Raw genomic sequence first — 24,400 nt, 5'->3', positions numbered from 1 at the left:
CCTGGATTTTATGTTGCTAAATGAAACTTGGCTAGAAGAAAGTTGCAGTGCAACAGTCCTCAATGAAACAGCCCCTCCTAACTTTACTTTTATGAGTGTCTGCAGAGCTGTCAGAAGAGGTGGAGGTTTAGCTGCTCTTTATAAAGATGTCTATCAATGTAAGCAAATATCATTTGGGAATTACCCGTCTTTCGAGTATCTGGGTATTGTGTTAAAAGGTGCTCCACGCAATTTACTTATCATTGTTTACAGGCCTCCAAAATACTCTCCAGCTTTTGCTGAGAACTTAACAGAACTGTTATCAACAATTTCCTCAGAGTTTGACTGCTTTGCCATTGCTGGAGATTTTAACATTCACATAGATAATGCAGAAAACAATATGGCAAAAGAAATCAAAACTGTTTTAAAAACTTTTGATCTGACTCAGCATGTACATGGACCCACACATAATCGTGGACACACTCTAGATTTACTTATCAGTAAGGGTCTAAACATTTCATCAATTGTTATTAAGGATGTAGCACTGTCTGATCATTTTTGTATTTTCTTTGATATATTGATCTCTCCTGCCATTGAAGCTAGATCTGTGTCTGTCAAGAAGAGATGCTTAAATGAGAACACTAGTGTACTATTTATGAAGGCTATATCTTTAACACCAAGCATATCTGCTGACTCTGTTGATTTTCTCCTTGATTCTTTTAACTCAAAAGTTAAGAGTGTAATTGATGATATTGCTCCTGTGAAAGTCAGGAAGAAGAGTGGCAGGCAAAAAGCACCTTGGAGAAACTCAACAGCAGTGCAAAATATGAAAAGACAATGCAGAAAAGCAGAGCGCATGTGGCGGAAGACAAAACGTGTAGTCCATTATAACATCTACAAAGACAGCATCCATGCTTTCAATAAGGAACTAAGCAAAGCTAGACAGACTTTTTTCTCGAATATTATAAACAGCAATATAAACAACACGCGCACTCTTTTTGCTACTGTAGAGAGACTGACAACCCCCCCAAGCCAGATTCCCAGTGAAATGCTCTCAGTGAGAAAGTGCAGTGAGTTTACTTCTTTCTTCTCTGAGAAAATCAATAATATCAGAAAGGTGATCAGCTCATCCTTGAGTTGCGCTGGGGTCAGGCAGATCAGACAACAGCACGAGAAAGTAGCCACTATGTCTGATTTCGAAGAAATTGATGGCAAAATTTTGGAAGAAACCGTACAGCAACTAAAAACATCAACCTGCGCCCTTGACGCACTTCCCACATCTTTTTTCAAAAATGTGTTACACAGCTTAGAAGCAGATCTCCTGGAAGTGGTAAATGCCTCACTTCTCTCTGGGAGTTTTCCGACCTCCCTGAAAACTGCTGTCGTCAAGCCCCTGTTGTGAACTTCTTCTTCTCAAGTGTAGAAAAGATAGAGTTGCAGACCAGGAGATTGTTGAGGTATAAGTTCTTTATTTCGTCGCTGTAGTCATCTCAATCAAGTCTAACTAAGGCAGTATACATTTAGTTCATATACCCTTTCAGGAGGAGGAGTTACATAAAGGTGGAAACAAAAGCATGCAAATGAGGCATCTGGGTTAAGGATGTGCCCTAGACTGAGAGTGTTACCAATCCTAATCCAATCAGCATAACAGTGTAATGTAAATATCCTAATCCAATCAGCCAGACTCTTCACCGATACCTTCACATTATCTTAATGGCCAGGCAGTGCATAAAGACAAAAGGTGATAGTCTCAGTGCTCTGACCAATTTAACTTACAATAGAGAGCTGGACAGACAGGAACAGGCAGGTTTGTGACATCATTTACCTTAGATACAAAATTCAAACTAATAAACTTTCTCAGTTTCTATGCTATTGTATTGGAAGCTCAATTATACATTTAAAATAAAATTTGTAATCCTACACCCCTCATGAAAAAGAGCAATCTGGATAAGACCATATTAAACAACTATTGACCGATATCAAATCTTCCTTTCATAGGCAAGATCATTGAAAAAGTTGTCTTCAATCAGCTGATCAAATTCTTACGCTCGAATGGATACTTTGACCATTTTCACTCTGGTTTCCGACCGCACCACAGTACAGAGACCGCGCTCATAAAGATAATAAATGATATTCGCTTAAATACTGATACAGGCTAATTATCAGTGCTGGTACTACTCGACCTCAGTACTGCATTTGACACTGTCGATCACAAAATACTTCTTGACAGGCTGGAAAACTGGGTCGGGCTTTCTGGGATAGTCCTAAAATGGTTCAGGTCATACTTACGAGGCAGAGGTTATTATGTGAGTATAGGAGACCATAAGTCTGAGTGGACATCCATGACATGCGGAGTCCCTCAAGGCTCAATTCTTGCGCCACTCCTATTCAACCTGTACATGCTCCCAATGAGCCAAATAATGAGAAAGAACCAAATGGCTTACCATAGCTATGCAGACGACACACAGCTCTACTTATCCCTATCGCCTAACGATTACAGCCCCATTGACTCCCTTTGCCAATGCATTGATGAAGTAAACAATTGGATGTGCCAAAACTTTCTTCAGTTAAACAAATACAAAACTGAAGTCATTGCGTTTGGAAACAAAGATGAAGTTCTCAAGGTGAACGCATACCTTCAGTCTAGGGGTCAAACAACTAAAAATCAAGTCAGGAATCTGGGTGTGTCTCTAGAGTCAGACCTTAGTTTCAGTAGTCATGTCAAAGCAATAACTAAATCAGCATATTATCACCTGAAAAATATTGCAAGAATTTGATGCTTTGTTTCCAGTCAAGACTTAGAAAAACTTGTGCATGCTTTCATCACCAGTAGGGTGGATTATTGTAATGGACTTCTCACTGGCCTTCCCAAAAAGACCATAAGACAGTTGCAGCTCATACAGAACGCTGCTGCTAGGATTCTGAGCAGAACCAGAAAATATGAACACATCACACCAGTCCTCAGGTCTTTACACTGGCTGCCAGTTACATTTAGGATTGATTTTAAAGTATTATTACTGGTATATAAATCATTCAATGGCCTAGGACCTCAATACATTCCAGATATGCTCAGTGAATATAGACCCAACAGATCACTCAGATCGTTAGGATCACATCGGCTAGAAATACCAAGGGTTCACTCTAAGCATGGCGAGTCAGCTTTTAGCTACTATGCCAGCCGCAGCTGGAACCAGCTTCCAGAAGAGATCAGATGTGCTCCTACAGTAGTCACATTCAAATCCAGACTCAAAACACATCTGTTTAACTGTGCATTTACTGAATGAGCACTGTGCCACTGTTCGTCCTACTGTTTGCACTGTATTTTATTTTATGGTTTAATTATTCTGATTTCATTTGATTATTTCTGTATTTTATATTTTATTCCAAACTGTTTTAATTATTCTGATTTCTTTTGATTATTTTAATTTCTTCTATGTAAAGCACTTTGAATTACCATTGTGTATGAAATGTGCTATATAAATAAACTTGCCTTGCCTTGCCTTGCCTAATAATAGCGGTCGCCGATTGGTCAAAAGTAAGCCACAGGAGCAGAGCCAGGAGAGAAACGCGATTGGTCAAAAGTAAGCCAAAGGAGAGAAAGGCGATTGGTCAAAAGTAAGCCACAGGAGAGAAACACGATTGGTCAAAAGTAAGCCACAGGAGAGAACGCGATTGGTCAAAAGTAAGCCACAGCAGAGAAACACGATTGGCTCACGTGGGCTTACTTTGGGCTTACTTTGGCTCAATCGGTAGGAAGCAGTAGGCGCAAGCGAGAGGTAGTGGGATCGATGCCTGCATTCTCCAGTGCTGTCCATCCTTTTTACGCCCCCCTTCAAGGGGCACTACCTAGATGAGCTCTTGCGGCTCAGTGCTGCCGAAAAAGTTTTTTCAAACGAGGTACTGCACACATTCCTGGCAAAAGCAGGTCCCACCGAGATTTGAACTCAGATCGCTGGATTCAGAGCCCAGAGTGCTAAGCATTACACCATGGAACCTTGGCGTGTGTCAACTTTTCCCATGAGCAGCAGGATTTAAGTCATTGAGTCCAGAAGCACGATAGCAAGGATTTAAGTCATTGAGTCCAGAAGCACGATAGCAAGAAGCAGATGAAGCCTTTGCTTTTTAAGCCCATGTTTCCCCAATTCCGACTCGGAATTGAGAGTGCCAATTTCACCGCCACGTCAGCAGTTGCGCATCACCTCTGTTTTTCCCTCCCTTCCGCAAAGAACCTAAAAAGGTTCCACCGAGATTTGAACTCGGATCGCTGGATTCAAAGCGCAATTTTTTGATTAAATCTACAATTAAAAGGTAGCCAGTGCAAAGTTGCCAGCAGAGAGGAAATGCGTCCTGTTTTTTTGTGGTCATTGGAAATCACGCTGCAGCACCTGCACACGTGCTAGGGATCGCGCCTCGTCTTTGTCTTTGAGAGCGATGGACACCTTCTCTCCATCATCGAGGGGAATTAGCTCAAATGGTAGAGCGCTTGCTGCACAAAAGAATGGGCCCAATCTTTGCGCCCCCGCACACAAGCCAAAAAGACGCGAAAAACGAGAATTTGCCCACAAATTTCCCCTGCAACATTATTAGGGCTATATTCCTGTGCATTATGCAGGAGTTTAGTCACCTTTGAAACAAGTCACCCTCCGCGGGCTGGATTCGAACCCGTGTTCTGCGTGTGATCAACTGCGCCTGCGTCTTCATTTATCTATGACATCATTATATTGATTTATATTTTTGTTGTGTGTATTATTATTATTTTTAAATATTGCACATTACATGTAGTTGATTATTTAATAAAATGAATAAAAATGGAGGGATATGATTTGATTGACATGATTTATCAGATTTGTTGTAAGACACTTCAAATGTTTTATTAAATGTTTTTTTTTGTGTATATTATTTTTTAAAAATTGCATATTACATGTTGTTTATGATTGAATAAAATTAATACAAATGTTTCTTCAAATATGTGTGTTTTTTGTGAGGGATATGATTTGATTGATATGATTTATTAGATTACTTTAAGACACTTTAAATGTTTTATTAAAATGAATACATACAAATATTTCAATGACACTTAAAATGTTTTATTAAAATGAATACACAAATATTTAAATGACACTTTAAATGTAAAAAAACAAATATTAAAATGAATACACACAAATAATGAAATGAGTACACAGACACAAACACAAATATATATATATATATATATATATATATATATATATATATATATATATATATATATATATATAAATATATATATAGGACAATATGAAAGACTGGGTGGAACCATGTACAGTAATATATACAAAATATATACAGGAAAAAAGCAAATTGTTTATTGAGGAGGTGGAGTTTGGCTTGTATTTTGCTGGCGCTGTTCTGCCAACCAGTCATCTAAAGATTTTCCATTTGAGGCACCCAAGCAAAATGTGGCATTACCATATCGGCTATGGCCAAACTCTTTGGTTTTGGGCTGCCCACATTTGCTGCACATGTTAAAGGTTACCCCTCGCACATACTTCCTCTTATGGACTCCGCTTTCCGTCTCCTGGGCCCGCCAGCGCCTGTTCCTCTGGGTGTAACGGGAAACAGGAGCAGCAGACACAGGAGCAGGTGGAGCTGGGCCTGCACCGGATGTTGAAGCACCAGAAGGTGGAATCACCATTGACACGGTCATGTCTGGGTTAAGGACTAGTGACAATGACCCAGGTGCTGAAATGGGCTGCACAACTCCTGATGCTGTGGGGGCAGGTGCAATGGGGCACACCATGGTGGTGGCAGCAGCAGGCCGTCGACCTGGTCGCAGAAGAGGAGCCTGTCCTTCTCAATTTGGCGGAAGGGTAAATGTATGTTTTGGGCGTGAGGTCGATGCCGCTTCATCCAATTTTTCCCTCGGTGGAGGAAGCTGCGTATCAGCCACAGCAATTGGGTCAGGTGGAGTCAGTCCCTGAGCGAGGACACTCATTTCCTGTTTTTTCTGCTGCCGTTGAAACCTGAAAATAAATTACATGTATTATATATATGTTTAAAAAAGTATTCAGTTAATTTGAAGAAAATAATGTGCCTTGCTTACCACTGAATGAGTGTCTTCTGGTTTAGCTCAAACAGCTGGATCATTGTTTCATCCATCAGCCTGCGATTGTTAAGCAACAGCTCTCGGATGTGGTGGTAATCCGAGAGGATTTTAGACCACCTGGGGCGGCAAACTCCAGCCTTCTTGGTCGGCGACTTGTGTAAAGCACACAGCTTTGTACAAATGGCCTCAACCAAGCGGCTGGTGCTGGGCCACTGTGCTGGTCCCCCGGGATGTCCAATCAGACACCGTTTTACAATCTCCACACCCGTTGTGACTCCGGACCGCTTTGGTGCCTTAAAGCGTCCATGTGTCAGCTGAGGCTGATGTCGAGGCTGATAGTTGACCCGCTGTTTGTCTATGTCATGGAGAGCTGTCCACAGCTGAATGGCCTCTGTCACCTGCAGGTCAGTGAGGTAAGGAGCCTCACGAAGACCGACCAGGTAACCTGCCATATCCTGGACCTTGTCCCACCCAGCAATGCCATCGGGCCCAATGACTGCTCCCTAGTAAATTCAGATTAATGTTAATATATGTGGAATAAAACGAGATTGAAATTAAATAAAGCCCTTAAAGTGTTTTACCTGAGCCTCGTCGGAGAAACTGCTTCCAGTGTCAGATGGCTGTGACAACACTGAAGGGGCAGGGGCAAGTTGGTGTCCTTCTCTAGTTGATGTGGATGGCTCAGCCAGTGGCACGTCAGCCATTGATACATCAGCCAGTGATGCTGGGGACTGAGGCTGAGGCAAAGATGAGGGGCTGTTTGCGAGATCATGGCAGGGGTCATTCTCGTACAGCACTGGAACTGTGATGTCCTCCGTGATCTCTTCCTCAAACCCCTCATCTTGCAGGTCTTGGTCATCAATTTCCTCCACCAGCCTGTCTTCATCCTCTGGGTTCTGGAGCACTGGAGTCAGTGTTTTGCCAGTCTGGCTGTAAAGGTACTCTATTCCTAGCAATTCACCTACGAGAATAAAAGGGGAAAAAAATGTCTTAATATATTGTCTAGTACATTTAAGGCTAAATTGATACTTAGTAGAGTATTACAAAATAACAAATTAATGAATGTCTTGCCTGTATATGCTCCAGGAGGGCGATAGCGCTCATCCCAGGGCTTCCCAAAGACTGTCTTGCTAAGCTGGTCCACAACCTCTCTCATGGCACTGCCATATGACCGGATGGAGGACGCTACTTTTATGGCATCTTCCATCCGGTGATCATTCCAACGCATCAAGCCCTCAAGGAGATAGGCTTGAAAATGCGCATCACTGGCACTGGTTCCTAAAAGTAAAAAAAAAAAAAAAAAAAGGGTTTTATATGTCACATATGTACAATATATTTACTACACATGAGGTGCTATGAAGTAGCTGGTTACATGTAATAGAGTTATGTAATTACATAAAAACAATTATTGTCATTATAACCAGAGTTATTAGTGATTTGTGAGGCAAGACAGCTTTGTCAATGCTTTTATGACATCAGAAAAGAACTGTAAAAGTGTGACATTTATTAATGTGACATTAATTTAACGTAATGGAAGCAGTTACAGTGCTTATATTTTTTTACAGAAAAATTACTAATCCATATGTATGTAATACCTGGAATAAAACGGTTCAGGTGGAGGTGGAATGACTCCAAGGAGGTAGAGCCTCGAGCACACCTGTAGCAGCACAGCTCCACACCGCCTTTCTTCAGTGTCCCCTTCTTTATGTAGAGCGGAAAGTGCTCTGGGTCTTGGATACACTGTACATGCTTCCGCTGTTCTTTCCATATCTGCTGGATCCGTTCATGGTTCAGAAGTGGAACTCCCAGAGTATCCTTCCCGTCCGCACTGTCAAACTGATCAATCAGTGACCCAATCGGAGTCTCGGAGGTGAGCTTCCCTCCCTCCAGGATATTTATGCCAGGCGGTGTGTGAAGAAAGCTCGGAGGATCATCAGAGACTCTAGCCACCCGAGCCATGGGCTGCTCTCACTGCTACCCTCAGGCCGGCGGTACCGCAGCATCAGGACACACACCAGCCGACTCCATGACAGCTTCTTCCCACAAGCAATTAGATTTCTAAACTCTTGATCCCTCATGATCAATAACCATAAACATTCTAACTGTCAACACAGCACAACATAACCTACTGCATTTACATAATATATATATATATATATATATATATATTTGCACCTTACGAGTATCTATTCTATGTATAATTACCTCTTTTTGTATTTTTGTATACTGTTGTATATTGTAAATTGTTGTATATTGTAAACTGTTGTATATTGTACATTGTATATTATTTATTGTTCTGTTAGTGTATACGGTACTGTGAGTAATTGTGCGCACATTAGATGTGTAATCTATGTAAATCTGATGTTTGCTGTAATTGTTTTCGTCACATCGTGTCATACTGCTATGTTGCTCGGAACTGCACCTAAGAATTTCACCCACTGTTGCACTTGTGTATATGGTTGTGTGACAATAAAAGGATTTGATTTGATTTGATTTGAATCAATATGGTGGTCTCCTCCTCCCCCCTGGTCCTCCTCCGGCAGTGCAGTGCCAACTCCCTCCGGTTAATGCTAGCACTGACCGCCTTTTCTGAGATGTAGCCAGTCTTCTTTGCTGCCAGCTCACCCTCCTTTGCACGGCGAAGAGCAGCCACATCCTCTGAATCCCACTGGAATATGGACATGGATAGACGTGCCATGAAGATCCCATAGAGCTGATGAGCCTCTGTCGTGACACCTGCAGCAAATCGCCGCATGAAATGCCAGATGTCCAGGCGCACTTCAAGCTCATCCCACTCCGAAAACATGGCCTTCACCTGAGACTGGCCGTGCTGACTGCAGCAATCTCTGTCCACGTACATCACCTTTGGGGATGCCTCTCCTGCCTCTCGGTAGCGTTTCATTAGGCCAGCTGCCATGGGGTCCAGTGCATGTCCCTCGGCGGCTGTTAGGACAGAGACAAGGACTTGGCCGTGTTCGTTACCAACATTTGTGCACCAGGCAGCTGTTCCTGAAGCAGCACCGGCAAGCTTTTTTGTGACGTATTGAAGAAAAAAAAAGATTTTTAAAAACAAAACAAAATAAAAACTCATAACTGTGCATTATGTACACACACACACATATCCATATCTGGACAATTTCTGGATATAAACAGGGCTGTGATACCTTTTTTGTGTAGTCCATCTTGAGAAAACAGCCAAATACAGATGTTATTTTGGCCTTGACCTCGTCCAGTCGCCCCAGAACATCCCTGGCGTACACAGCTAACAGCCACTTAGGTTTAGGAAGGGCAGGTAAGAGGGGAGGCTCAGCAAACACAGGAGGCTGCACAAGGGAGGACCTTGTGAATGGTTCACAGGCAGTCAGGTACTGCAGGACACGCTGTGTCCATGCCTCACTGTGTTGTTCCATCAGCTTCTTGTAGAGCTGAGTCACACTGTTGCCCAGTGTCCTCTCCCTCATCATCCTCACCACCCGGTTGTCACATGAGTATCTAAAGAAACAACAGTATAATCATGCAAATGCTTTGGTTGGAAAAAATAACACAAATAAAAGCGCCTGATAATGAATGATTGTCATTATGAATTACCTGTATGTCAGCAAAGCTGGAAACTGACTGCGGTGGCCCATATCCAGCTGTCCTAAGATGTCCTCATTCCAAGCTGGATACTTCTTTTTGCAGCGTTTGCACTCCAGATACTCAGTGGCAAGGTCATACCACCCATCAATGTCCAAGACCTTGCGCACGGTACGGTAAAGTCCTGCCGCTGTAAGTCTGTGCTTACCACAGTCTGGGCGAACGCAGACAAGAGGAAACAACCACATCTTTAGCGGCATCCATAAGAAAATGGGCCGACAGAAGAAGAGGTCAGGTGAGGCGGGTGGCTGGGTGTTTATTAAAGGGGGCTGAGGAGGATACCACCAAAGCTTCAGCTGGGACACTATTTCTGGCTTTTCGGTTCGCATGTTGGCCTTAAACAGTGTGTTCCGGATCCACTCATGCTGGAAAGGTGGAAGATGATCTCTCCAGTGACTAGGAAGCTCAGCTGGTGGCTGATGATGAGGAAGAGCTGGTGTCTGTGCTGTTTCCGCTGATGGAGACGGACCGGCACAGGCCTCTGAGTGAACAGTAACATAAACAATATAAGGATGACTGTTATTTGATAGTAATATGCCATAAATGCAGTCCACAAACAGCCGGCGAAGCAGTAATTTTAAACAAGTATTAATAATAATTATGATTATATTTAGGAATAACAGTGAAGAAAATGGTATTAGTGTCAAGAAGCAAAGAACACAGTGTACACTTTATTGATGTAAGGAATATGGGATCAATATAGCTCTTTGAGAATGAGGATTAGATGGAATGAAAGAAGGAAAATGAGTCGTGATGAATTCAGTAAAAAAAAGTATGATGCCCACAGACATGAAGCATGCACACAGACACAATAAGGAAAAACTGTTCCTCTAATTATTAGAACAATGAATCTCCACCATCCTGTCTGCTCAGGTTGAGTGAGTGAGAAGAGCAAGCAGTGTGAAAAAGTTATCCAGTGATTGTTTAGCAACAGGTAAGTTCGGAAACGCAAATAAATACACTGACACCTTTGGACATCCTTAAGGTTTGGAAGAAGTGCACTCAAAGAATGCCTCCCGCTTGAGGCATGATGTCACATAATTCTGTATTGTAAACAAAAAATATTTAAAAATGTTTATTTATTTTCAAAAATAATGATTCTCAGTGGGTTTCCACAAAACATTCTTATAATATTTGCATTTGTGTCATATGCCACACCTGTATTTAGCTGTGCTTCACATTGTGATGCAGCAAATACCAGCTCCTCATCATCATCTTCAGCAGTGGGAATGGAAGTGCCTGGAGCACAAATGTTAAAACTATTACTGTGATCAATACATGGAGACAAACATATGTAAGATGTTGCTTACTTACCAGTAGCGAAAAGCTGCTTTGGGACCAAATGTTTGGCTGGGGGTTCTGCTGCCGGAGGAGGTAAAGTGGACTGCAGTAATGGATCTGGAAACAACAAGTGGACAAGTTTGCCATGACGATAAATGAATACATGTAGAACTGCTGTAGGGAAAATTCTATATTTACACTCCTACTCACAGGGTTTAACTGGTGACATTAGTTTTTTTGCCAGCTGTGAAGGTGACAAATGTTTGCCACGCGCCAACAGTGCTTTCACAGTGGCGGTCTGCTGTAAACCAGTTTGGATGGCTGTAGGTGGACGTGCAGAGGCACTAGAGGTTGCAGGTGGACGTGCAGAGGTACTGGAGGCTGCAGGTGGACGTGCAGGCTGATGTACACTGGTGCCCATATCAGAAGCCCGTCTTTTCAGGACATACGCCTTGAAAATGGCCATGTTAGTGTTGGGCCTGGCATCTGCCTTAACCAAGTACCTGATGAGGGATTCGGCCTCATTGCTCTGGTCTTCATAAACATCCTTCATGGACCGGCCCTGAAAGTCACCAAACTCCACCATCAAGCAGCCCTGGTCTCCAGTTGCCCGGGCTTCTGCTTGCATTTCCTGCTTCCTGTTATACTTCTCTACTTCTTCTGCCATCTCTCTAATATGAGAAGTGTACTGTAGGAACGGTTGTTTATTTTCTGACAGGGGGGTTGTCTGCGCGTTCTCACTGGAAATGCTGAGCACCAAATACACTGCGTACCCCAGAGAGTTTTCCAGGAGCCATCTAAATCTCTGACCCTGGTACATCCCAAACTGAAGTTTGCAGTGAGCCAGTACTAAAAACTGGTCACTGGGATCTCCACCGTTTGTGCAGACAAAAGTACTTGCCTCTGCCAGCACCTCCTCCTTCGATTTGGCCCTTCCAGACACCACATTTTGAAGTTGCTTCGCCTCCGCCGATGGCGCCATGAGGAGACAGTTTGATGTTGCTGACTGGCGACGAAAAACGGGGTATGCGTACATTTTCTGAAATGAAAATCCGAAAGAGACTATTACCTGTGTCAATCTAAAAGATACCTGTATGTTAAGTGTGTTACAATAATTTAGCAAACTACACAGCAGGACTTAAATCATGTTTTTCAGGCATTTTGGGTGACAATATGGAAAGAAATTATATGAAATATTAGATATTATTATGAAAATCTTGGCAATTACTACTAACTCCCATTATTCGGTTCTTTTTTCATTACATGTTGCCCCAAGAATACATTAATATGCAAATTAGATACATAGATACATTGTATAAAATGGGAAAACCCGCTTATGGCCATTTTACACACATATTGCATAAAGCAAAATGGAAGTCTATATCAAATCATTCTGTTATCTTTTATAACATAGTTGGGAATCATCTTCATACAAAGTTTGGTATATAAAATCCTGAAACCTAAACAATTTCAGGATATAAAACACTGATATAATTAAGCTATATCCTCCTGAGACCAAAAAAAGTGTAGTTAATTTAGTAATATGTGTGTCATTACATTGTTTAGAGCATAAGAAAGTTTTTTGCAAAAACGTTTTTTTTTTTTTATAATGTTCATATAGGTTATACTATGTCTTCTGTAGAGGACACTAGGACTCATTTTTTATTATTATTTTATTTAAAGACATGAATAGGCAAAAACAATGGGTTTTTTTTAGATCACGTCTTTTTAAATAAAATAATAATAAAAAATGAGTCCTAGTAGTGTCCTATACAGAAGACATAGTATAACCTATATGAACATTGTAAAAAAAAAAAAAACGTTTTTGCAAAAAACTTTCTTATGCTCTAAACAATGTAATGACACACAAAATACTAAATTATTAACTAAACTTTTTTTGGTCTCAGGAGGATATAGCTTAATTAGCGGCCGGCTAATTAACTTAACAGTAGCTACATGTTTTCTTTTCTGTATTTTATCATGGGAAAAGTTACAGGTTCACAGGTACTGAAGTAAACCTGTAATATACACGCTAGCTAGCTATATTGGCATGTCTAATTTTCCAAAAATACACAATGTATATGAATAAATATTAAACGATTATACAGTAATGAAGAATAGCCTTACCTGTTGCAAAGATGACAATAATAGGAGCCGCTGATTGGTCAAAAGTACGTCACAGAAGAGAAACACGATTGGTCAAAAGTAAGCCATGGGAGAGAAACGCGATTGGTCAAAAGTAAGCCACAGGAGAGAAACGCGATTGGTCAAAAGTAAGCCACAGGAGAGAAACGCGATTGGTCAAAAGTAAGCCACAGGAGAGAAACGCGATTGGTCAAAAGTAAGCCACAGCAGAGAAACGCGATTGGCTCACGTGGGCTTACTTTGGGCTTACTTTAGCTCAATCGGTAGGAAGCAGCAAGCGCAAGCGAGAGGTAGTGGGATCAATGCCTGCATTCTCCAGGGCTGTCCATCCTTTTTACGCCCCCCCTTCAAGGGGCACTACCTAGATGAGCTCTTGCGGCTCAGTGCTGCCTAAAAAGTTTTTTTGAACGAGGTACTGCACACATTCCTTTGCTTTTTAAGCCCATGTTTCCCCGATTCCGACTCGGTTTGAGAGTGCCAATTTCACCGCCACGTCAGCAGTTGCGCATCACCTCTGTTTTTTCCCTCCCTTCCACAAAGAACCTAAAAAGGTTCCACCGAGATTTGAACTCGGATCGCTGGAGTCAAAGCGCAATTTTTTGATTAAATTAAATTAAAAGGTAGCCAGTGTAAAGTTGCCAGCACAGAGAAAATGCGGCCTGTTTTTTTGTGGTCATTGGAAATCACGCTGCAGCACCTGCACACGTGCTAGGGATCGCGCCTCGTCTTTGTCTTTGAGAGCGATGGACACCTTCTCTCCATCATCGAGGGGAATTAGCTCAAATGGTAGAGCGCTCGCTTAGCATGCGAGAGATAGCGGGATCGATGCCTGCATTCTCCAGTGCTGTACATCGTTTTTACGCCCCCCTTCAAGGGGCACTACCTAGATGAGCTCTTGCGACTCAGTGCTGCCGAAAATGTTTTTTCGAACGAGGTACTGCACACATTCCTGGCAAATGATGGTCCCACCGAGATTTGAACTCGGATCGCTGGATTCAAAGCCCAGAGTGCTAACCATTACACCATGGAACAAACAAACCCTGATAGCTGGCTGTCTGAGAGACAGATAACGATGAGGCTAGGTGGAATCAGGTAGATAAGAGCTGGCGTTTGGTCAATAGACCGCCTCGACTAAGAGAGGCGGACGTGGTTCCTCTGCCGCAACCCGGGATTGAACCAGGGACCTTTAGATCTTCAGTCTAACGCTCTCCCAACTGAGCTAATTCGGCCAGGTACTTGTGCGGTTTAGCCAGCAGTCATGTCTGGGAGACCGCCAGACATTTTCGAGAAGAGCAGAGCGAAGGTCCCAGAGAGAAAATGAGTTGCCCGTACGGGGTTCGAACCCTTGACCTTGGCACTATTAGCACCGCGCTCTAACCAACTGAGCTAACCGGCCTCTCTCTGGCTCATTTTATCCCCAATTTCTGATAAATATCCTGGTTGCCCTAAGAGATTAAAAGCAAAGCCTGATAATGGGCTCGTCCGGGATTTGAACCCGGGACCTCTCGCACCCTAAGAGAGAATCATACCCCTAGACCAACGAGCCTAAACATACGTCCTCCCTGCTGCTGCCGGGCCGAAAACATTAAAGCTTGCATGGCTTAAAGCGCAATATTTTAATTAAATCTACAATTAAAAGGTAGCCAGTGCAAAGTTGCCAGCACAGAGGAAATGCGGCCTCTTTTTTGTGGTCATTGGAAATCACGCTGCAGCACCTGCACACGTGCTAGGGATCGCGCCTCGTCTTTGTCTTTGAGAGCGATGGACACCTCTTCTCCATCATCGAGGGGAATTAGCTCAAATGGTAGAGCGCTCGCTGCGTAAAAGAAGGGGCCCAATCTTTGCGCCCCCGCACACAAGCCAAAAAGACGCGAAAAACGAGAATTTGCCCACAAATTTCCCCTGCAACATTATTAGGGCTATATTTTAGTCACATTTGAAACTAGTCACCCTCCGCGGGCTGGATTCGAACCCGTGTTCTGCGTGTGATCAACTGCGCCTGCGTCTTCATTTATCTATGACATCATTATATTGATTTATATTTTTTTGTGTGTATTATTATTATTTTTAAATATTGCACATTACATGTTGTTGATTATTTAATAAAATGAATAAAAATGGAGGGATATGATTTGATTGACATGATTTATCAGATTTGTTTTAAGACACTTCAAATATTTTATTAAATGTTTTTTTTGTGTATATTATTTTTAAAAAATGCATATTACATGTTGTTTATGATTGAATAAAATGAATAAAAATGTTTCTTCAAATATGTGTGTTTTTTGTGAGGGATATGATTTGAGAGATATGATTTATTAGATTACTTTAAGACATTTTAAATGTTTTATTAAAATGAATACACACAAATATTTCAATGGCACTTAAAATGTTTTATTAAAATGAATACACAAATATTTAAATGACACTTTAAATGTAAAAAAAACAATATTAAAATGAATACACACAAATAATGAAATGAGTACACAGACACAAACACACACATATATATATATATATATATATATATATATATATATATATAGGACAATATGAAAGACTGGGTGGAACCATGTACAGTAATATATACAAAATATATACAGGAAAAAGCAAATTGTTTATTGAGGAGGTGGAGTTTGGCTTGTATTTTGCTGGCGCTGTTCTGCCAACCAGTCATCTAAAGATTTTCCATTTGAGGCACGCAAGCAAAATGTGGCATTACCATATCGGCTATGGCCAAACTCTTTGGTTTTGGGCTGCCCACATTTGCTGCACATGTTAAAGGTTACCCCTCGCACATACTTCCTCTTATGGACTCCGCTTTCCGTCTCCTGGACCCGCCGGCGCCTGTTCCTCTGGGTGTAACGGGCTGGGCCTGCACCGGATGTTGAAGCACCAGAAGGTGGAATCACCATTGACACGGTCATGTCTGGGTTAAGGACTAGTGACAATGACCCAGGTGCTGAAATGGGCTGCACAACTCCTGATGCTGTGGGGGCAGGTGCAATGGGGCACACCATGGTGGTGGCAGCAGCAGGCCGTCGACCTGGTCGCAGAAGAGGAGCCTGTCCTTCTCAATTTGGCGGAAGGGTAAATGTATGTTTTGGGCGTGAGGTCGATGCCGCTTCATCCAATTTTTCCCTCGGTGGAGGAAGCTGCGTATCAGCCACAGCAATTGGGTCAGGTGGAGTCAGTCCCTGAGCGAGGACACTCATTTCCTGTTTTTTCTGCTGCCGTTGAAACCTGAAAATAAATTACATGTATTATATATATGTTTAAAAAAGTATTCAGTTAATTTGAAGAAAATAATGTGCCTTGCTTACCACTGAATGAGTGTCTTCTGGTTTAGCTCAAACAGCTGGATCATTGTTTCATCCATCAGCCTGCGATTGTTAAGCAACAGCTCTCGGATGTGGTGGTAATCCGAGAGGATTTTAGACCACCTGGGGCGGCAAACTCCAGCCTTCTTGGTCGGCGACTTGTGTAAAGCACACAGCTTTGTACAAATGGCCTCAACCAAGCGGCTGGTGCTGGGCCACTGTGCTGGTCCCCCGGGATGTCCAATCAGACACCGTTTTACAATCTCCACACCCGTTGTGACTCCGGACCGCTTTGGTGCCTTAAAGCGTCCATGTGTCAGCTGAGGCTGATGTCGAGGCTGATAGTTGACCCGCTGTTTGTCTATGTCATGGAGAGCTGTCCACAGCTGAATGGCCTCTGTCACCTGCAGGTCAGTGAGGTAAGGAGCCTCACGAAGACCAACCAGGTAACCTGCCTTATCCTGGACCTTGTCCCACCCAGCAATGCCATCGGGCCCAATGACTGCTCCCTAGTAAATTCAGATTAATGTTAATATATGTGGAATAAAACGAGATTGAAATTAAATAAAGCCCTTAAAGTGTTTTACCTGAGCCTCGTCGGAGAAACTGCTTCCAGTGTCAGATGGCTGTGACAACACTGAAGGGGCAGGGGCAAGTTGGTGTCCTTCTCTAGTTGATGTGGATGGCTCAGCCAGTGGCACGTCAGCCATTGATACATCAGCCAGTGATGCTGGGGACTGAGGCTGAGGCAAAGATGAGGGGCTGTTTGCGAGATCATGGCAGGGGTCATTCTCGTACAGCACTGGAACTGTGATGTCCTCCGTGATCTCTTCCTCAAACCCCTCATCTTGCAGGTCTTGGTCATCAATTTCCTCCACCAGCCTGTCTTCATCCTCTGGGTTCTGGAGCACTGGAGTCAGTGTTTTGCCAGTCTGGCTGTAAAGGTACTCTATTCCTAGCAATTCACCTACGAGAATAAAAGGGGAAAAAAATGTCTTAATATATTGTCTAGTACATTTAAGGCTAAATTGATACTTAGTAGAGTATTACAAAATAACAAATTAATGAATGTCTTGCCTGTATATGCTCCAGGAGGGCGATAGCGCTCATCCCAGGGCTTCCCAAAGACTGTCTTGCTAAGCTGGTCCACAACCTCTCTCATGGCACTGCCATATGACCGGATGGAGGACGCTACTTTTATGGCATCTTCCATCCGGTGATCATTCCAACGCATCAAGCCCTCAAGGAGATAGGCTTGAAAATGCGCATCACTGGCACTGGTTCCTAAAAGTAAAAAAAAAAAAAAAAAAAGGGTTTTATATGTCACATATGTACAATATATTTACTACACATGAGGTGCTATGAAGTAGCTGGTTACATGTAATAGAGTTATGTAATTACATAAAAACAATTATTGTCATTATAACCAGAGTTATTAGTGATTTGTGAGGCAAGACAGCTTTGTCAATGCTTTTATGACATCAGAAAAGAACTGTAAAAGTGTGACATTTATTAATGTGACATTAATTTAACGTAATGGAAGCAGTTACAGTGCTTATATTTTTTTACAGAAAAATTACTAATCCATATGTATGTAATACCTGGAATAAAACGGTTCAGGTGGAGGTGGAATGACTCCAAGGAGGTAGAGCCTCGAGCACACCTGTAGCAGCACAGCTCCACACCGCCTTTCTTCAGTGTCCCCTTCTTTATGTAGAGCGGAAAGTGCTCTGGGTCTTGGATACACTGTACATGCTTCCGCTGTTCTTTCCATATCTGCTGGATCCGTTCATGGTTCAGAAGTGGAACTCCCAGAGTATCCTTCCCGTCCGCACTGTCAAACTGATCAATCAGTGACCCAATCAATATGGTGGTCTCCTCCTCCCCCCTGGTCCTCCTCCGGCAGTGCAGTGCCAACTCCCTCCGGTTAATGCTAGCACTGACCGCCTTTTCTGAGATGTAGCCAGTCTTCTTTGCTGCCAGCTCACCCTCCTTTGCACGGCGAAGAGCAGCCACATCCTCTGAATCCCACTGGAATATGGACATGGATAGACGTGCCATGAAGATCCCATAGAGCTGATGAGCCTCTGTCGTGACACCTGCAGCAAATCGCCGCATGAAATGCCAGATGTCCAGGCGCACTTCAAGCTCATCCCACTCCGAAAACATGGCCTTCACCTGAGACTGGCCGTGCTGACTGCAGCAATCTCTGTCCACGTACATCACCTTTGGGGATGCCTCTCCTGCCTCTCGGTAGCGTTTCATTAGGCCAGCTGCCATGGGGTCCAGTGCATGTCCCTCGGCGGCTGTTAGGACAGAGACAAGGACTTGGCCGTGTTCGTTACCAACATTTGTGCACCAGGCAGCTGTTCCTGAAGCAGCACCGGCAAGCTTTTTTGTGACCTATTGAAGAAAAAAAAAGATTTTTAAAAACAAAACAAAATAAAAACTCATAACTGTGCATTATGTACACACACACACATATCCATATCTGGACAATTTCTGGATATAAACAGGGCTGTGATACCTTTTTTGTGGAGTCCATCTTGAGAAAACAGCCAAATACAGATGTTATTTTGGCCTTGACCTCGTCCAGTCGCCCCAGAACATCCCTGGCGTACACAGCTAACAGCCACTTAGGTTTAGGAAGGGCAGGTAAGAGGGGAGGCTCAGCAAACACAGGAGGCTGCACAAGGGAGGACCTTGTGAATGGTTCACAGGCAGTCAGGTACTGCAGGACACGCTGTGTCCATGCCTCACTGTGTTATTCCATCAGCTTCTTGTAGAGCTGAGTCACACTGTTGCCCAATGTCCTCTCCCTCATCATCCTCACCACCCGGTTGTCACATGAGTATCTAAAGAAACAACAGTATAATCATGCAAATGCTTTGGTTGGAAAAAATAACACAAATAAAAGCGCCTGATAATGAATGATTGTCATTATGAATTACCTGTATGTCAGCAAAGCTGGAAACTGACTGCGGTGGCCCATATCCAGCTGTCCTAAGATGTCCTCATTCCAAGCTGGATACTTCTTTTTGCAGCGTTTGCACTCCAGATACTCAGTGGCAAGGTCATACCACCCATCAATGTCCAAGACCTTGCGCACGGTACGGTAAAGTCCTGCCGCTGTAAGTCTGTGCTTACCACAGTCTGGGCGAACGCAGACAAGAGGAAACAACCACATCTTTAGCGGCATCCATAAGAAAATGGGCCGACAGAAGAAGAGGTCAGGTGAGGCGGGTGGCTGGGTGTTTATTAAAGGGGGCTGAGGAGGATACCACCAAAGCTTCAGCTGGGACACTATTTCTGGCTTTTCGGTTCGCATGTTGGCCTTAAACAGTGTGTTCCGGATCCACTCATGCTGGAAAGGTGGAAGATGATCTCTCCAGTGACTAGGAAGCTCAGCTGGTGGCTGATGATGAGGAAGAGCTGGTGTCTGTGCTGTTTCCGCTGATGGAGACGGACCGGCACAGGCCTCTGAGTGAACAGTAACATAAACAATATAAGGATGACTGTTATTTGATAGTAATATGCCATAAATGCAGTCCACAAACAGCCGGCGAAGCAGTAATTTTAAACAAGTATTAATAATAATTATGATTATATTTAGGAATAACAGTGAAGAAAATGGTATTAGTGTCAAGAAGCAAAGAACACAGTGTACACTTTATTGATGTAAGGAATATGGGATCAATATAGCTCTTTGAGAATGAGGATTAGATGGAATGAAAGAAGGAAAATGAGTCGTGATGAATTCAGTAAAAAAAAGTATGATGCCCACAGACATGAAGCATGCACACAGACACAATAAGGAAAAACTGTTCCTCTAATTATTAGAACAATGAATCTCCACCATCCTGTCTGCTCAGGTTGAGTGAGTGAGAAGAGCAAGCAGTGTGAAAAAGTTATCCAGTGATTGTTTAGCAACAGGTAAGTTCGGAAACGCAAATAAATACACTGACACCTTTGGACATCCTTAAGGTTTGGAAGAAGTGCACTCAAAGAATGCCTCCCGCTTGAGGCATGATGTCACATAATTCTGTATTGTAAACAAAAAATATTTAAAAATGTTTATTTATTTTCAAAAATAATGATTCTCAGTGGGTTTAGAGATTAAAAGCAAAGCCTGATAATGGGCTCGTCCGGGATTTGAACCCGGGACCTCTCGCACCCTAAGAGAGAATCATACCCCTAGACCAACGAGCCTAAACATACGTCCTCCCTGCTGCTGCCGGGCCGAAAACATTAAAGCTTGCATGGCTTAAAGCGCAATATTTTAATTAAATCTACAATTAAAAGGTAGCCAGTGCAAAGTTGCCAGCACAGAGGAAATGCGGCCTCTTTTTTGTGGTCATTGGAAATCACGCTGCAGCACCTGCACACGTGCTAGGGATCGCGCCTCGTCTTTGTCTTTGAGAGCGATGGACACCTCTTCTCCATCATCGAGGGGAATTAGCTCAAATGGTAGAGCGCTCGCTGCGTAAAAGAAGGGGCCCAATCTTTGCGCCCCCGCACACAAGCCAAAAAGACGCGAAAAACGAGAATTTGCCCACAAATTTCCCCTGCAACATTATTAGGGCTATATTTTAGTCACATTTGAAACAAGTCACCCTCCGCCTGCTGGATTCGAACCCGTGTTCTGCGTGTGATCAACTGCGCCTGCGTCTTCATTTATCTATGACATCATTATATTGATTTATATTTTTTTGTGTGTATTATTATTATTTTTAAATATTGCACATTACATGTTGTTGATTATTTAATAAAATGAATAAAAATGGAGGGATATGATTTGATTGACATGATTTATCAGATTTGTTTTAAGACACTTCAAATATTTTATTAAATGTTTTTTTTTGTGTATATTATTTTAAAAAAATGCATATTACATGTTGTTTATGATTGAATAAAATGAATAAAAATGTTTCTTCAAATATGTGTGTTTTTTGTGAGGGATATGATTTGAGAGATATGATTTATTAGATTACTTTAAGACATTTTAAATGTTTTATTAAAATGAATACACACAAATATTTCAATGGCACTTAAAATGTTTTATTAAAATGAATACACAAATATTTAAATGACACTTTAAATGTAAAAAAAACAATATTAAAATGAATACACACAAATAATGAAATGAGTACACAGACACAAACACACACATATATATATATATATATATATATATATATATATATATATATATATATATATATATATATATATATATATATATAGGACAATATGAAAGACTGGGTGGAACCATGTACAGTAATATATACAAAATATATACAGGAAAAAGCAAATTGTTTATTGAGGAGGTGGAGTTTGGCTTGTATTTTGCTGGCGCTGTTCTGCCAACCAGTCATCTAAAGATTTTCCATTTGAGGCACGCAAGCAAAATGTGGCATTACCATATCGGCTATGGCCAAACTCTTTGGTTTTGGGCTGCCCACATTTGCTGCACATGTTAAAGGTTACCCCTCGCACATACTTCCTCTTATGGACTCCGCTTTCCGTCTCCTGGGCCCGCCGGCGCCTGTTCCTCTGGGTGTAACGGGCTGGGCCTGCACCGGATGTTGAAGCACCAGAAGGTGGAATCACCATTGACACAGTCATGTCTGGGTTAAGGACTAGTGACAATGACCCAGGTGCTGAAATGGGCTGCACAACTCCTGATGCTGTGGGGGCATTTGCAATGGGGCACACCATGGTGGTGGCAGCAGCAGGCCGTCGACCTGGTCGCAGAAGAGGAGCCTGTCCTTCTCGATTTGGCGGAAGGGTAAATGTATGTTTTGGGCGTGAGGTCGATGCTGCTTCATCCAATTTTTCCCTCGGTGGAGGAAGCTGCGTATCAGCCACAGCAATTGGGTCAGGTGGAGTCAGTCCCTGAGCGAGGACACTCATTTCCTGTTTTTTCTGCTGCCGTTGAAACCTGAAAATAAATTACATGTATTATATATATGTTTAAAAAAGTATTCAGTTAATTTGAAGAAAATAATGTGCCTTGCTTACCACTGAATGAGTGTCTTCTGGTTTAGCTCAAACAGCTGGATCATTGTTTCATCCATCAGCCTGTGATTGTTAAGCACCAGCTCTCGGATGTGGTGGTAATCCGAGAGGATTTTAGACCACCTGGGGCGGCAAACTCCAGCCTTCTTGGTCGGCGACTTGTGTAAAGCACACAGCTTTGTACAAATGGCCTCAACCAAGCGGCTGGTGCTGGGCCACTGTGCTGGTCCCCCGGGATGTCCAATCAGACACCGTTTTACACTCTCCACACCCGTTGTGACTCCGGACCGCTTTGGTGCCTTAAAGCGTCCATGTGTCAGCTGAGGCTGATGTCGAGGCTGATAGTTGACCCGCTGTTTGTCTATGTCATGGAGAGCTGTCCACAGCTGAATGGCCTCTGTCACCTGCAGGTCAGTGAGGTAAGGAGCCTCACGAAGAACAACCAGGTAACCTGCCATATCCTGGACCTTGTCCCACCCAGCAATGCCATCGGGCCCAATGACTGCTCCCTAGTAAATTCAGATTAATGTTAATATATGTGGAATAAAACGAGATTGAAATTAAATAAAGCCCTTAAAGTGTTTTACCTGAGCCTCGTCGGAGAAACTGCTTCCAGTGTCAGATGGCTGTGACAACACTGAAGGGGCAGGGGCAAGTTGGTGTCCTTCTCTAGTTGATGTGGATGGCTCAGCCAGTGACACGTCAGCCATTGATACATCAGCCAGTGATGCTGGGGACTGAGACTGAGGCAAAGATGAGGGGCTGTTTGCGAGATCATGGCAGGGGTCATTCTCGTACAGCACTGGAACTGTGATGTCCTCCGTTATCTCTTCCTCAAACCCCTCATCTTGCAGGTCTTGGTCATCAATTTCCTCCACCAGCCTGTCTTCATCCTCTGGGTTCTGGAGCACTGGAGTCAGTGTTTTGCCAGTCTGGCTGTAAAGGTACTCTATTCCTAGCAATTCACCTACGAGAATAAAAGGGGAAAAAATATGTCTTAATATTTTGTCTAGTACATTTAAGGCTAAATTGATACTTAGTAGAGTATTACAAAATAACAAATTAATGAATGTCTTGCCTGTATATGCTCCAGGAGGGCGATAGCGCTCATCCCAGGGCTTCCCAAAGACTGTCTTGCTAAGCTGGTCCACAACCTCTCTCATGGCACTGCCATATGACCGGATGGAGGACGCTCCTTTTATGGCATCTTCCATCCGGTCATCATTCCAACGCATCAAGCCCTCAAGGCTTGATGCTTGAACCACTGGCACTGGTTCCTAAAAGTAAAAAAAAAAAAAAAAAAAGGTTTTATATGTCACATATGTACAATATATTTACTACACATGAGGTGCTATGAAGTAGCTGGTTACATGTAATAGAGTTATGTAATTACATAGAAAAAATTATTGTCATTATAACCAGAGTTATTAGTGATTTGTGAGGCAAGACAGCTTTGTCAATGCTTTTATGACATCAGAAAAGTGTCACAGTGTTGGTTTGTGTTTTCCCCGGGTGTCCACTAGAGGTCTCTTTCCCTTACTGTCACCATTCATTCTGGAACTGCATTTCCCACGATCCTTTGTCTGTTCTCATCACTCATCATTGCACGCAGCTGTTTTCCATTACATTGTTTAGTTCTGTGTATAAATACCCTGTCTGTTTCAGTCCATGTCACGGAGTCGTTGTTTTATGTCCCCACACTTCTGAGGTTTGTTTCTGCTCGTTTCTCGTTTTTGTTGTTTTGTTCTAGGATTGCTTATACGGTGTTTGACCCTTGCCTGGACTGGATTACGTGTACGGATTACCCAATAAATATACTGCTTCTGGATCTACTGTTTCCCTGTGTGTGCGTCGTGACAAAAAGAACTGTAAAAGTGTGACATTTATTAATGTGACATTAATTTAACGTAATGGAAGCAGTTACAGTGCTTATATT

General features: G+C 42.7%; 3 non-coding genes across 3 annotated transcripts; all 3 read right to left on the bottom strand.

The window, feature by feature from the left end:
• Window positions 1-14,086: 14,086 nt before the first annotated feature.
• Window positions 14,087-14,158, bottom strand: trnaq-uug (transfer RNA glutamine (anticodon UUG)). The gene has a single exon. It is a non-coding gene; the product is annotated as a tRNA-Gln (tRNA).
• A 442-nt stretch (window positions 14,159-14,600) lies between these two features.
• On the bottom strand, window positions 14,601-14,672 carry trnap-agg (transfer RNA proline (anticodon AGG)). Its single transcript has one exon. It is a non-coding gene; the product is annotated as a tRNA-Pro (tRNA).
• Window positions 14,673-20,583: 5,911 nt separating this feature from the next.
• Window positions 20,584-20,655, bottom strand: trnap-agg (transfer RNA proline (anticodon AGG)). The gene has a single exon. It is a non-coding gene; the product is annotated as a tRNA-Pro (tRNA).
• Window positions 20,656-24,400: the final 3,745 nt, after the last annotated feature.

The sequence above is a fragment of the Siphateles boraxobius genome, unplaced genomic scaffold (assembly GCF_051911475.1).
Source record: "Siphateles boraxobius isolate OS27281-9 unplaced genomic scaffold, OSU_SipBor_1 19, whole genome shotgun sequence".
NCBI lineage: Eukaryota > Metazoa > Chordata > Actinopteri > Cypriniformes > Leuciscidae > Siphateles > Siphateles boraxobius.
This window is presented reverse-complemented; position numbering and strand designations above follow the sequence as displayed.